Genomic DNA, 16,741 nt, shown 5'->3' on the forward strand with positions numbered 1-16,741 from the left:
TGACAGGAGGAACTCCAGCGTAACTCAGTACTGTGAGTACTTCACTAAAAGCGCTAAGAGGGAGACGTTCAGAAAAGGCACATATGTTGGCGGAGTGTTGGAAAGGAGTACTTCATCTTGCCTGGAAGTTGGCTGAGCTCCTGACCCGGAGGACACGGCACGGATGCGGGCTCTTGTGCCACAACAGACTGTGAGTAAAGCTTTGGAACTACATGCCCTGGTGTCCTCCACTTATTCCTGCGTCAACCTGCCCGGCACTGTTACATCCCCTGCGCCCGACACTACACCATCTAAGTGTCACTTCATCTCACTACCCTGGGACTACAGCCCTGCCTGTGGAGGGCTATAACATCATTGCTACACCACACCATCTGTCCCAGAGGATCTATCTGCAGCGTCGGCTTAACATCTTCATTGCCGAACACAACAGGTGGTGTCACGACTCATTCATTCTAATCATTAAAAGCACACTGAACTTTCCCCCCTTTTACAATGGGCGCCCAGGGCCACGGGCCGGGTCCCAGCTGCCGTGACAACTCCCATTGAAGCTCATCGGGCCCGGTACCGAGTACCTCACAGCCCTGGGAGGGCGACCCATTAGCTATAGAATCCATTGTGATCTGAACATTTTCTAGGGACCTTTTTAGCAAACAAGGTTTGTCTTAAGCCGAGAACCCAAATAGATAAATTATTTTTAGCTCATACTGTATGTACCGAATACTTAAATTTTGTTTGATCACGCCAAATATTCCCAGAATCCATAATTTTAGGTTAGTTGACAGGTTCCAGGTCAGGGTATTGGATAATGTTGTTTGTACTGTAGTAGGTGATCATCTCCAGGAGTTTGGATCCATTTGCTGATTGGAGAAGATCCATATTATTATTATTATTATTATTATTATTGGATTTTTAGTTTCAACAATTTTATTGAAATGAAAACATCACTTAACATGAAATACAAGCACATTAGAGTACAAGGATCCCCTCGCAGGGGGAGATACATAGAAGAAAAAAGGCACTTAAAGTCATACGGTATCCTTGACTACAAAATCTACAGTTATAACACAACTAAGTTAAACTTAAAGGGATGGGAAGGGGAAGTGGGGAATTTAAAGTGGGTGTCGTTAGTACGAGATATACCAACGTGGGACACCAGTGTACCTGCTTTATAGTCTCTGATTGTAAGGAGCTACTGCTACGACAGTATATTATGTGGATAAAGATATCATTTTGGAAAGGTCATCATCTCTATGTGCCTGGATCCAAGGATCTCAGATACCTCGAAAGTTTTCGAAAGAATCAGATCTGATGGCTTCTATTTTCTAGTATAACATTATCAGATTGACCCTCCTCCTCACCTGCGTAATTGAGAGCGTACTGGTTTTCCATCTGCTAGCTATGTGATTTCTTGTTGCCATAGCAATAAAGTCAACGAGACGGCAAGTCCTATTGTTAGCATTGATTGGTCTGTCCCCCAGCAGAAGAACCGACGGTGACAGAGGTAGTTTCCTACCCAAGATAGTATCAATTAATTTTACTACATCTTTCCACAGAGACTTCACTATCGGACATGTCCACCAAATTTGGAGAGTATCTCCATTGTCAGTGCACCCTCTAAAACAGTTGCCAGGGACCGACATCTCAGTACCAATGCTTTCTGGCTGATGTTTTGGTCACTTTTGAATGTTGGTTATGCTGTCGCACTCGTGTTAGCATGAGACGGACTCTACAACCCACACAAGTGGCTCAGGTAGTGCAGCTCATCCAGGATGGCACATCAATGAGAGCTGTGGCAAGAAGGTTTGCTGTGTCTGTCAGCGTAGTGTCCAGAGGCTGAAGGCACTACCAGGAGACAGGCCAGTACACCAGGAGACATGGAGGGGGCCGTAGGAGGGTAACAACCCAGCAGCAGGACCGCTATCTCAGCCTTTGTGCAAGGAGGAACAGGAGGAGCACTGCCAGAGCCCTGCAAAATGACCTCCTGCAGGCCACAAATGTGCCAATCCTGGTGTTCTGTGGCAAATGCCAAGTGTCAGTTAGATTTGTCCCTGACACGCACCTGTCCTTGCTAGCTGCTAGTCACGTGACGTCACGCTCTCCGGCTTCCTGCTAGTTTCAGCTTCACAGTGGCGGAGTTTCCGGCTGGAGAACGCTGCTAATTTCTGCCTGCACGCACTCCTGCATGAAGTTCCTGTGCACCTGACGCCTGTCAGCATCACGGGGGGACGCTCCCTATGCTGCGGTCTCTCTGTGTCTCAGCAGCTTCAGCGTAACATTCCTTCAAGCATACTCATTGAAGTGCCCATATTTACTATGATACGTTAGTAAATAGAATGAACTAGCACACTCTAATGTATTATCGCGCCGCACTGTGTTCATCTAATCCCTTACCACTCCAAAGTTTTCCTTTTGTCACAGGTCCATTTGAGTAAGCGAAGAGAATTCTAAACTGGTAGTTTTTATCCTAGGTTATTATATTTGTTGCTGTTTGGATTGTTAAATGTACATTCTATCACAAATTCATTACGAATTTCACCAAAAATGAGTGAGTTTCCAATTTTCTGAATTTTTTTGTTAAGGCCAGAAAGAGGTCAAATAATAAAACATATCATACCCACCTCACTCATCACTTCAGCTCCTCTCTGCCTCACCTGTCAGCTACTTAACTCCGGCTATGGTCTTCTATCTTCTTTTCAGTCTTTCACTTTTGGCACCTCCAGTATTGACCAAGCCTCAAGAGAAGTGACACATATCATAATGTTTTGTGATTCAATGACTAGGTCATATAGCATATCATGACATTGTTGGAAGATGCAAACCATGAACGGATGAGTCATAGAAGAGTTAAGACAGAGTTAAAAAAGACGGGGTCCTAAGAGAGGAACCTAGTGAGGACCTGGCGGAGAGCCTTAATGGCAGCACTCGTGAAATGCAGAGATGTACATGGAAATCATAGGGCCCCATAGCAGAAGTCCTAATTGTTCCTCCCACCAGTCCCCACAAATAAAATTCTCACCACAAATAAAATTAAAAATTTTGTTTGTCTGACAGTAACATATATTGGGGATCCAAATGAAAAAAGCACGGCACTCAGGAATGGCTTGGTAGTTGGTGCTCAAGTCGGGTTTCCAACCCATCAATTCAATACAAAAATAATCTTGGCACTCAATGGTTGAAACACTCATTCTTTTATTTCGTGCATCCAGACAGAATAGGTTAAATGTTTTCGGTCCAACATAGGACCTTCATCAGAATAATCTCGTTTACTGAAATGTACATACAAAAAGAAGAACAAAAAGCAAAGCGTTAAATGCTGTCTGCATTATCAAAAATTTCATACAAAAAGAGAAATATGACAAAAATACATATTCCAAATTTTGTCAATATAATTCGGAAGAAAGAAAGGTGGCTAGTATAAATACTATCCAGAGGTGCTCGGCTGAGTCAAATGATGGAAAATCCATCATTGACTCATTTATAAAGGTGCAATACCTAGTCATAGTAGCGCTGTCTTCCTGTTTCCGCGACCCCGGAGGTCCTGCTCTTATAGCCCCAGGGTGTACAGGTACATTTACCTCCTCTCAAGCTGTTTCCCGCCTCACACTTGTAGTTCACTACCTGATGAGACATTTTCTCTTTACAGCTGCCTATTCAAATAGTGGACTCCATTGTCCACATACTCTGCCCAGACGCCAGCAGCTTAACATACTTACATGTCATCCAGATAACTCAGCCATGTATCATTTATAATCTAGGTCTTTACATAGGTGGTACTGTTCTGCAATATGACTGCCATATACATCGTGTCACATTTACCACGTTATTTTCCTATAGCCTAGCCTATTTCCTATTACCCGCACGCAACCTTCGATCATCTCAAGATCTCCTTCTCTACTCCCCCTTATCTCTTCTTCCCACAACTGCATACAAGACTTCTCCCGTGCTTCCCCCATACTCTGGAACTCTCTGCTGCAACACATCAGACTCTCACCATCAACGGAAACCTTCAAAAAGAACCTGAAGACCCACCTGTTCCGACAAGCCTACAGCCTGCAACGATCCTCGGTCTACTGAACCACCGCACGACCTGCTCTACCCTCTCCTACTGTATCCTCACCCATCCCTGTAGACTGTGAGCCCTCGCGGGCAGGGTCCCCTCTCCTTATGTACTTGTGCGTCCCTTGTCTTCACTTGTTTATTATTCATGTATATATTACACTTGTCTATAATTCCCTTTGACATGTAAAGCGCCATGGAATAAATGGCGCTACACAAATGCATAATAATAATAATAGCCTGAACTCTGCTTGTGGATACTCTGCTTTGCCCTATTCGGCTGTCATTGTAAGGATCTATCTTTTCTAGGTACTGGTATGATTTTGATTTCAATTTCTACCAATTCTGGAAGCATTAGAACACTCCAATAAGATAAACCTGTATCCTTTGTCGCACTCTGACGCACGTCAGTTCCACGAGTAATTGGCCTTGGCTTTTTATGTTGATCCATACTCACCTATAGGGTTCTTCTTCCTTAACGACCAGCACAGCACGGATGGATTTTCCATCATTTGACTCAGCACCTCTGGATAGTATTTATACTAGCCACCTCTCTTTATTCCGAATTATATTGACAAAATTTGGAATATGTATTTTTGTCATATTTTTCCTTTTGTATGAAAATTTTGATAATGCAGACAGCATTTAACGCTTTGCTTTTTGTTCTTCTTTTTGTATGTACATTTCAGTAAACAAGAATATTCTGATGAAGGTCCTATGTTGGACCGAAAACGTTTAAACCTATTCTGTCTGGAGGCACGAAATAAAAGAATCTGAGTGTTTCACACATTGAGTGCCAAGATTATTTTTGTATATATTGGGGATCCATCACCCTGTGTGTTTGATGAGTGGTGACAGCGAGTCAAGAAACCAGGGTGTGCGGAATGTGTCAGGTGTGATTTATGCTCACTTTATAGCCTAAAACAGAGGTTGAGAGCTGGATTGAGTGCAAGGAGATAAAGTAACCCATGCAGGCGCACTCTACGCCACAATGTACACATTGATTCATAAAAAAAGAAAATCAATGCTGACCTCTCCTCATTACCCCGCTGTTCCGGTCTCTGCAGCGTGTGTTCTGAAGCGCTTCACTTTTCGGCAGAGTGGGCGATATGTAATGACATCATTGTGCTCGATGTGCTGAGACATCAGAGCTCAGACGCCCAGGGAGAATGAAGGAGGAGGGAATGGACGAGTGTCACGTGCCCCGTCCTGAGTGACACGGCCAGCGGGCCGATAACTGATAGAACAGGACGCTGCGCGTGTAATTGTCCTATGTGACGCGGCCCGCAGGCCGGTAATTAATACAATAAGACAAAGGAATAGGGGAAAACCTGGGTAACATTAACAATGGTGGCCCTGCGATAGGGAACGGGGAAGTGGAGACCTCCTGCACTCCCCTGAGTCAGTGTCTCTGCACTCCTAATGTTCCCTAGGCCGGTTCCGCACCGGGCGCCGATCTGGATGATCTGGATACCTGATATCCCTAGCTTGCCCTGTACCTAAACCCTCACTAGGGAATTGGTCGGTGCGGAAACTAATCCCACCACTGCACTAAACACACATAAGGAAAAATGACAAAACAGGGGAACACCACTTAGCTTTTGCTCTGTTGCTTACGGTCCAGACAACAGAGCCCACCACCTGCGTGCATCTTTTCCTCCAACCGGATCCATCACCATAGTGCAGCCTTGGAGCAAGCCGAGTCCACCACCTATGTGCAGCTGTCCAGAAACAGAGTCCAGCAAAGGAGTCCAGCTTTTGCCAAAAAGTCCAGCATGCTTGAGTCCAGTTCTCAGCAACCAAGTCCAGCACCGTGAGTGCAGTGCTACACCGCAACTGCCACTCCACCAAGCCATGCAGGCACTCCTTGCTGACACCATCGCTGCAACTCCACCACGCCATGCCAGCACTCCTTGCAGACACCATCGCTGACTCCACCAATCCACTCTAGGACTCTCTCTCAGCTGCCTGTGACTCTCCTTTAGCTCCATCCTTCACCCAGGCTTGCTTGTAACTGAAGACCTATCACCAACAGTGATTGATACACCTGACACTCTTTTATAGAGCATTTACACCTGTTACTTAATCACGTGCACAAACTAAGGTAACCTAAGTGCAATGACCCTAATGGCCACCGGGGGGGAAAACTACAACTGAAATCACCACAGTGCAATGAGCCTAATGGCCACCGGGGGCAAAAAAAACACCTTTGGCACACAGCCAAAGGAAAAAAAGTTATCTTGTGCATTTAAAACTGTCAGATCCAACCTGGATCATGACAACGAGTCTCTGTTCCATCATTGCTTTTTGGTTTTGCACCTTTTTTGTGCCTTAGTAAACTGTTTGCAACTTTTTATTTGGAAATCTGATCGCTTAGTCAAATCCAGATATTATTGCCTAATTCATAATTTGCTATTTTTTTTTTAAATAGCTGCATTTTTTGGGTTCAAATACGTTCCACTACTTCCAAAGTTTTATTTTGTAAGCTCAGTTGAAAACCAACAACCAACAGATTTTGAGTCTTTTTTTTACTCTAAAAACGTGCAAAACAAACAAGAGGGAAAAAAAAGCAATGCCTCACTGATGCGAAACATGAATTGGGACTAAAGTTTATAGAAAGTTGTAAAACTTTTAATTTATACCCAGATTAGTTATTCTTTATGTAAAACCCTGGAAACCTTTTTAAGACTTAAGTTTCTATTCTCAAGAGTTCATATTCTTTCCGGGAACTGGTTTCGATTCTATTTTTGGAACATTTCGCCTTCTGTTTCACTTCTTTGTACTTGAATCTTTCTTCAAAGACTGTAATTGTAAACAAGAGTGATGAAATCCACATTCTCCATATAGGACATTTTGTACCTGTAAATAAATATTTATTGCAAGGGACGCTGTTATTTTAAATGTGGTTATTGATTGCATGTTGAAAAGAAAGTATAACATGTTTGCATAGATTAGACCAGAAACACATCTTCCTCTTTTCTAAAGCTGTTAAAAACATCATTTAGCTTTTTAATAGTTCAACCCACGGGATGGATAGATTTTTGGAAGAAAGACAGGTGTCAGCTAAGATGACTATATTCCCACCGACTTTTACTAAATGTAAAATGGTATTAGGTGGTTTTATAAGACTGTAAAATCATATTTACCTTCTTCTAGAAACAGAACCACTTTTGGATGGAGCTAAGCAGCAATACCGCAACCAATCTACAGATAAGAGTGGCGCTGTTTCTGGGGAAAAGTGGCCTTATTTTATATTTTCAGAAAACTTATTGTAATGTTGACCATGTGTTACTCACTTGCCAATGTTCTAGCTCTGTGCACAGCCAGCCAGTCTTGTCTCTTTTCCTGCGAGGCAGGCTGCCATGGCATCCCTCAGCATTCTGATAACATCATTTCCCCACGTCATTTTAATGAATTTCAGGTGGCAAGTTGCTTCCTGGGTATTCAGGTAAATGGTTGTTCTTGCTATTACGCTGCACCACCATGGCAAATTCAACTTTGTTAATATAGTCATTATAATTCTAGAACTTCTACATCAAGCTCTGCTGCACTAGTCTGCTATCCCGTTCACTGTGGTTTTAGCATCTAGAATCTCTGCTACATCGCAATGCCAGCCGTGCTGCATTTAGCCTTGTTGAGAACCTAGCTCTGCTAAAGAAGCAGCTCTTCTGCATTGAGCCATTGCTGCAAATTCAGTTTGCAGTACCAGTTTCTCAACACTGAGTCAACTCTGCTACCTCACTGTTCTAGCTCTGCTGCCATTGTTCCAATTTTCTACTCCATTTGTCATTGTTTCATCCCTGCCACATCTGTAACAATTGTTCCAACTAAAGTACTTTGCTGCATTAGCGCTGACTGTCCATGCTGCACTAGAACTTTTCAACCGGTCCATTGGATTTGAAGATCCACCTCTTTAGGTGAGACATAAAACCAGGCTGATTGTCACTCAGATCTCTCAGAAACAGAAGCCTTGAGCTAAGCGCACAATTGTGCTGTGAACAACAAGATCTTGCAATATTTCTTTCATATGTGGCTGGAAGTACTGTGGCCACCGAGGTGTTGAGTTTCAGTAATTTGTTCTGAAATATCTATGGTTACTGATTTTTGGAATAAAAAATGCTGCGCGGCACTCCTACTTAGGCTGGTTTCACACGTCCTGATATTTCTGGTACCGAAAAAAAAACGGTACCACAGATGACAGTGTCTGTGTGTAATACTTGCGGCACATGTGTGGCAACCGTGTGCCGCATCAGCACCACATGGACGTGCTCCAGGGAAGAAGAGCTACAGTAAGCTCTGTTCCCCGGTGCCGGGTGCTGAAGATGGCTCTCATTGCCAGCCAGTGATGAGGTCACCTCTGTTCAAACTCAGTGTCTTAACAGCAGATCATCATGAAAAATTCTCATGGTGATCTGCTGTGAACTCACTGAGCTTGAACTGCGGTGACCTTGTGAGCAGGTTGCGGGATGCAGTGACGGACAGGAAGCAGAGCAAGGGTTAACAATTTTTAATGAACAGGGAATACTCCACGCAGGAAGCTGATGGGTTAAACAGGGGAATAAACAGTCTAATTGCAAAATGATAAGAAGAGTTTGGGAACAATGACTCATGTAACGGCGGTTCTGGTGAAACACTTGTGTCAGAAGTTCCTCAGACCGTGACTCCTGCTGGGAAGCCAATAGCGCCGGCAATGGTTGGCCCGGTGCATTTTCCAATGGAGTCTTGTGGGCATCAATGCCTCGTCTTCTGGAGGCAGCCGGTCAGTCTCTGATACCTTCCGCTGAGCCTAGTCCATATGCTGTAGTGGCTGACAAGGGTGTGGGCCACAGTATTGTACGAACTCAACGTGGCTCACCAAATGCATACTGGCAAAACTCAGGGCACAAGTGTCAGTCCCGTACCCAGCTCCTCTAATGTGGCATGTGCGCTGTATTCAAATACATGGAGCGTACGGCGCCTTGCTCTCTTGTAGTCACCGGCACACTGCACCTCTCCCTGTAGTCACCGGGCACACACTGCACCTCTCTGTCTTTCTGGTCCCCGCTGTTGTCGGCGGGAGACGGCGGATGCTGGCCTGTATGATGCTGCTGCTCCCAGGATGGAGCACATCTCTCCCTGGCTGCTGCTGATGCTCCCAGGGCAGAGCACTTCTCTCCCTGGCTGCTGCTGAACACACGGCTTCCCTGGGTGCAGTAGTCCCTCTCTCTCGCTCTCTTGCTGCAGCACGCCCGGCTTCTCTTCTGGCAGCGGTCCCTCTGCAGGTGATGGGGCCCTATTGCAGTGCCAGTACTCAGTGGGGAGGGGTAGCGGAGCACATTGGTCACCTGACTTCGCGCTGCCCTCTGTTCGCGCCAAACTGCGCTGCTGCGTGCGCTTTTTCCTTTTATGCCCCCACCCCCTCGGTCTGAAGGAAGGTCCACCTCGCTAAAGCTTCCCCCAGGCAACAGGGGAAGGTCCGCCTCGCTAAAGCTTCCCCCAGGGGAACAGGAGATGCAGCCTTACCAGTTATGGACCCGGCACGCAGGTACCCGCGGTACTGTCGTCCCCCTTACAACATCATCACTGGCTTTTTCCCAGGGTGCTGAAGTCACCCCAGTACAGCATTGGTGGGAACGCAGTCACTCTGACCAGTGGTAATCTTGATGTTGTTACCGCTGGTCAATGATGCTGTGCTCGCAGCATCTCATTCACCAGTGGTTCTCAGCCTGACGATAAAAAATGGACTTGTCAGTGTGGTTTGCCACGGAAACATGGTCCGTGGAAATACACTGACATGTGCACAGACTCATTCACAGACTCATTCACTATTTTTAATAACCAGAAAAAGTCAAACAGGCAGCTGCAGGCTGATCTCATTAGGCTGAGAAGGGGCCATCGATATTGACATTCCTTTAGATGCGCCAAGTCTGGCACTTAGCCTCGGCTCTTCTCACTTGCCCTAGTGCGTTGGCACACTGGTAATAGTTTACGGGGTTGATGTCAGCTGTATATTGTCATCTGACATCAAGCCCAAAATTTAGTAATAGAGAGGTGTCTATCAGACAACCCCATTACTAAATCCATAGTCAAAAGTAAAAAAGACACACACAGAGAAAGGTCCTTTAATTATACAAATCACTCCCCAACAATTACCCTCTTTTACCCATTTATTAACATGAAAGTCAAAAATAAAAATAATCCTCACCTGTCTTCTGTTAATCCATAATGATGAGGTCCCATGACGATCCCCGACTCTGCTACATCCAGAGGGTGTGATGAGTGGTGACATCAGTAATGTGACTGTCCACCACTCTAGCCGGAACACACTGAGCATGAGAACGTGGCTGCAGTGACAAGCTGGGACGTTATTAAGGTTACTGCAGGTCACAGGCAGCGGTTCTCATGGTAAGACATCAATCCCATGGGTTTTTTTTTAATAAATTTGCGCTTTTTTTATTCAACGCGTTTCAAAGTGACAAGCACTTCTTCTATAGGAAACAACCACGTGTAGGTTACATAATTACGGTGGCCTAAATAAGATTACGAAAGGTCACAGGTGGCGGTTTTCATGGTAAGCTCTGTGAGAGCCAGCCTGTGAACTACGGTAACCTTACTGTAACCTTACTGTAAGGTTACCGGAGTTCATAAAAGCTAGTTCTCACTCTGTGCAACATAAGCCCCGGACTGATGAACAACCGTGAATCTGTCACTCGGCACTCCTGCACTCAGCAGTTCATCACTCGAGCTGGGTAAAGGGGTAAAAAAAGGGAGACTCACATCATTTTTTTTCACTCCCTATATTTTTAATAACCAGCAAATTCCATGGATATTGGCCTTTTCCCAGTCAAAAAATACCAGGGCCCAGTTGTCTGTTTTTGCTCAGCTGGTTTTAAAAAGGAAGGAGAACGGTGTGTTTTTTTTCCAAGTTATTTATGTATTTTAACTGACATTACTTGACAGGTCTGTGATGGAGCCGAAAGTGCCCACAGCCTTAAAGCTTGTTGATTGGCTGTGCTGCAGCATTTCAACATACTTTATTAGACTTCAGCATCTAAACATTAAATCGCACCTATAGTAAGAAGCCCATGTTTGGGGTCCGTTACCAGAGACTGGTACAAACCCCGAATTATCCAGTTCAGATTCGTTCATTTCTACCCTATACCCATGAAATGTTTCGCGCGCCATTGGCTGCAACACAACCGTAAGGCATCATAGATCCACCCTCATGATTAATGGCTGATGAGATGTTCTCTTCCTGAAATTCTGTGCCTTTTTTACTCCACACATACCTTTGATCATTGTTGCAAGAGAGTTCTATTTTAACCTTATCAGTCCACTGGACTTGTTTCCAAATTGGATCAGGCTTGTTTAGATGTTCTTTTGCATACTTCTGACATTGAATTTTTATGGTGAGGATGCAGGAGAGATTTTCTCCTGATGACTTTTCAACGAAGGCCATAATTGTGCAGTAGTCTCTGACAATGTACCATAAATTCAGGGTCTGTTAAATTTTTCTGAAGGTCTTTTGCAGTCAAACGGGGAGTTTGGAGATGCCTCTCTAGCAATCCTACCAGCATCTCTCACTGAAATTTTGCTTGGTCTTCCAGACCTTATCTTGACCTCCACTGTTCCTGATAACTGCCACTTCTTAATTACATTTAGAACTGAGGAAAGGGCAACTTGAAAATGCTTTGTTCTCTTCTTACAGCCATCTCCTCTTTTGTGGGCCTCCACCGTTTTCAGAGCGCTTGGCAGCTGCTTAGAAGAACCCACAACTACTGTTTTTTTGGCACATGGCTAGAGGAGGTTTTTTACAAAGCTGGGAAATTTGCGTCTCCTGGTCTTTCTTAATGATGATAGTGAACAAGCCATAACACTAACAGGCTAATTAGGGTCTGAAACCTTGGTCAAAGTTATCTGAGCACACAAATCTGCAAAGGTGCCCAAACGTTTGCCTTGGCCCATTTTGCTTTTTGAAAATTTAATAACGTAAAAAATGACAATGCATTTTTCTTTTTTTGCCTAAAATATATAGGAAATGTGTCATCTTTAACGATAGCCCTTTTAGAGATGATTTTTATCTTCAACCAGGAGTGCCCTAACTTTTACATGCCACTATATATAGGAAAAAAAATATGGATGCATATCTCTATTATCCATATTTATATCCATATATCCATTTTATTCTGCATCTAATCCTGTTTTAACCCCTTTCTGCCATCCGACGTACTATCCCGTCCATGGTACCTGGGCCCCTATGCCCATGGACGGGATAGTACGTCTACTGCGATCAGCGGCGCCCACGTGGTGAGCGCCGCTGATCGCGGCCGGGTGTCAGCTGATTATCACAGCTGACACCCGGCACAATGTGTCAGGGGCGGTCACGGACCGCCCCCGACACGTTAACCCCTTGCACACCGCGATCAAACATGATCGCGGTGTACCCGGGGGTTAAAGGGAAGCATCGGCAGGGAGGGGGCTCCCTCCGTGCTTCCCTGAGCCCCCCACGGCAGCGCAATGTGCAGCGCTGCTGCGGGGGGCTCCTTTCCTGCAGGCCCCCGAATCCAAGATGGCGACGGGGGCCTTCGGGGGCCTGCAGGAAGCTGGCTACCTCAGTGCCTGCAAAGCGCAGGGATGAGGAAGCATTCTGCACTGCCTGTGACAGATCGCTGATCTGTCACAGTGATCTGTGATGTGACAGATCAGCGATCTGTCACAGGACAGTGATGTCCCACCTGGGACTATTTAATAAAGTTAAAAAAAAATCGCCAAATAAATTAGAAAAAAAAAAAAATATTCCCCCAATAAATCCATTTTTTGGAAATAAAAAAAAAAAAAACAATAAAAGTACACATATTAGGTATCGCCGAGTCCGTAACGACCCGCCCTATAAAACTGTCCCATTAGATAACCCCTTTAGCGAACCCCTTAAAAAATAAAAATAAAAAACGAAGCAAAAAATAATGATTTATTATCATACTGCCAAACAAAAAGTGTAATAACGCGCGATCAAAAAGACGCATATAAATATCCATGGTACTGATAAAAACGTCATCTTGTCCTGCAAAAAACGAGCCACCACACAGCATCATCAGCGAAAAATAAAAAAGTTATAGCTCGCAGAATAAAGCGATGCAAAAATAATTATTTTTTATATAAAATAGTTTTCATTGCATAAAACCGACAAAACATAAAAAAATGACCTAAATGAGGTATCGCTGTAACCGTACCGACCCGAAGAATAAAACTGCTTTATCAATTTTACCGCACACGGAACGGTGTAAACGCACCCCCCAAAAGAAATTCATGAAACGCTGGTTTTTGTTCATTCTGCATCCCAAAAATCGGAATAAAAAGCGATCAAAAAAGTCACATGCCCGAAAATGGTACCAATAAAAACGTCAACTCGTCCCGCAAAAAATAAGACCTCACATGACTCGCTGGGTCAAAATACGGAAAAATTATAGCTCTCAATATGTGGTGATGCAAAAACTATTTTTACAATAAAAAGCGTCTTTTAGCGTGCGACAGCTGCCAAAAATAAAAACCGCCATAAATAGTAAATCAAACCCCCCGTTATCACCCCCTTAGTTAGGGAAAAATAATAAAATAAAAAAATGTATTTATTTCCATTTTTCCATTAGGGTTAGGGTTAGGGCTAGGGTTAGGGCTAGGGTTAGGGTAGGGTTAGGGCTAGGGTTAGGGTTAGGGCTAGGTTAGGGTTAGGGCTGAGATTAGGGTTAGGGGTGTGTTGGGGTTCGGGTTGGAGTTAGAATTGGGGGTTTCCACTGTTTGGGCACATCAGGGGCTCTCCAAATGCAACATGGCATCTGATCTCAATTCCAGCCAATTCTGAGTTGAAAAAGTCAAATGGTGCTCCTTCCCTTCCAAGCTCTGCCATGCGCCCAAACAGTGTTTTACCCCCACATGTAGGGTATCAGCCTACTCAGGACAAATTGCAAAACAATTTCTAAGGTCCAATTTCTCCTGTTACCCTTAGGAAAATAAAAAATTGGGGTCAAAAATATCATTTTTGTGGAAAAAAATGATTTTTTTATTTTCACGTCCGAGTGTTATAAACTTCTGTGAAGCACTTGGGGGTTCAAAGTGCTCACCACACATCTAGATAAGTTCCGTGGGGGGTCTAGTGTCCAAAATGGGGTCACTTGTGGGGAGTTTCAATAGTTTAGGTACATCAGGGGCTCTCCAAACGCACATGACACCCGCAGACCATTCCATCAAAGTCTGCATTCCAAAACGTCACTGCTTCCCTTCCGAGCCCCGACGTGTGTCCATACAGTAGTTTTCTCCCACATATGGGGTGTCAGCGTACTCAGGACAAATTGGACAGCAACTTTTGGGGTCCAATTTCTCCTGTTACCCTTGGGAAAATGAAACAATTGGGGACTAATTGATCATGTTTGTGGAAAAAATACGATTTTTTTATTTTCATGCCCGGGCATTATAAACGTCTGTGAAGCCCTTGGGGGTTCAAAGTGCTCACCACACATCTAGATAAGTTCCTTAGGGGGTCTCGTTTCCAAAATGGGGTCATTTGTGGGGGTTTCCACTGTTTAGGTACATTAGGGGCTCTCCAAAGGCAACATGACACCCGCAGACCATTCCATCAAAGTCTGCATTCCAAAACGTCACTACTTCCCTTCCGAGCCCTGACGTGTGTCCATACAGTAGTTTTATCCCACATTTGGGGTGTCAGCGTACTCAGGACAAATTGGACAACAACTTTTGGGGTTCAATTTCTCCTGGTACCCTTGGGAAAATAAAAAAATGGTGACTAAAAGATCATGTTTGTGGAAAAAATACGAATTTTTTATTTTCACGCCCGGGCGTTATAAACTTCTGTGAAGCACTGGGGGGTTCAAAGTGCTCACCACACATCTAGATAAGTTCCTTGGGGGGTCTAGTTTACAAAATGGTGTCACTTGTTGGGGGGGTTCCACTGTTTAGGTACATCAGGGGTTTTCCAATCGCGACATGGTGTCCAACCTCAAATCCAGCCAAAAACGTCAAATGGCGCTGCTTCCCTTCCGAGCTCTGCCATGCGCCCAAATAGTGGTTTACCCCCACATGTGGGGTATCAGCGTACTCAGGACAAATTGCACAATAACTTTTAGGGTCCTGTTACCCTTGGAAAAATAAGAATTGAGGGTGAAAAGATCATTTTTGTGGAAAAAATATGATTTTTTAATTGTATGGCTTTATGTTATAAACATCTGTGAAGCCCATGGGGGTTCAAAGTTCTCACCACACATCTAGATAAGTTCCTTAAGGGGTCTAGTTTCCAAAATGGTGTCATTTGTGGGGGGTTTCCACTGTTTTGGTACATCAGGGGTTTTCCAATCGCGACATGGTGTCCGATCTCAATTCCAGCCAAAAACGTCAAATGGCGCTGCTTCCCTTCCGAGCTCTGCCATGCGCCCAAATAGTGGTTTACCCCCACATGTGGGGTATCAGCGTACTCAGGACAAATTGCACAATAACTTTTAGGGTCCTGTTACCCTTGGGAAAATAAAAATTGGGGTGAAAAGATCATTTTTGTGGAAAAAATATGATTTTTTAATTGTACCGCTGTACGTTATAAACTTCTGTAAAGCCCTTGTGAGTTCAAAGTTCTCACCACATATCTAGATAAGTTCCTTGGGGGGTCTAGTTTCCAAAATGGGGTCACTTGTAGGGGGTTTCCACTGATTAGGTACATCAGGGGCTCTCCAAACGTGACATGGCGTCCAATCTGAATTCCAGCCAATTTTGCATTGAAAAAGTCAAACGGCGCTCCTTCCATTCTGAGCTCTGCCATGCGCCGAAACAGTCGTTTTCCCCCACATGTCAGGTATCAGCATACTCAGGACAAATTGCACAACAACTTTTGCAGTCCAATTTCTCTTGTTACCCTTGGTAAAATAAAAAAAATTGAACCTGAAGTATTTTTTTTATGAAAAAAAGTTAGATGTTCATTTTTTTTTAAATATTCAAAAAAATTCCTGTGATGCACCTAAAGGGTTAATAAACTTCTTGAATGTGGTTTTGAGCACCTTAAGGGGTGCAGTTTTTAGAATGGTGTCACTTTTGGGTATTTTCTATAATATAGACCCCTCAAAGTGGCTTCAAATGTGATGTGGTCCTAAAAATAAAATGGTGTTGTAAAAATGAGAAAGTGCTGGTCAACTTTTAACCCTTATAACTTCCTAACAAAAAAAAATTTTGGTTCCAAAATTGTGCTGATGTAAAGTAAACATGTGGGAAATGTTAGTTATCAAGTATTTTGTGTGCCGTATCTCTGTGATTTAAGGGCATAAAAATTCAAAGTTGGAAAATTGCAAAATTTTCAAAATTTTCGCCAAATTTCCATTTTTCTCACAAATAAACGCAAGTTATTTGAATGAAATTTTACCACTAACATGAAGTACAATATGTGACGAGAAAACAATGTCAGAATCACCGGGATCCATGGAAGCGTTCCAGAGTTATGACCTCATAAAGGTACAGTGGTCAGAATTGTAAAAATTGGCCCGGTCATGAACGTGCAAACCACCCTTGGGGGTGAAGGGGTTAATTCTATGATATTTATTGCTATTTTTCACATTTATTTCCAAGTATTCCGTGTCACTATTTATTTTTGGCTAGGGGAATATAATATTGCTTTCAGCTCTATTTGGTCCATTTCTGCTTTTATATTTGATAACAG

This window comes from Dendrobates tinctorius, unplaced genomic scaffold (assembly GCF_039654945.1).
Source record: "Dendrobates tinctorius isolate UK_male_01 unplaced genomic scaffold, ASM3965494v1 ptg000084l, whole genome shotgun sequence".
Lineage (NCBI taxonomy): Eukaryota > Metazoa > Chordata > Amphibia > Anura > Dendrobatidae > Dendrobates > Dendrobates tinctorius.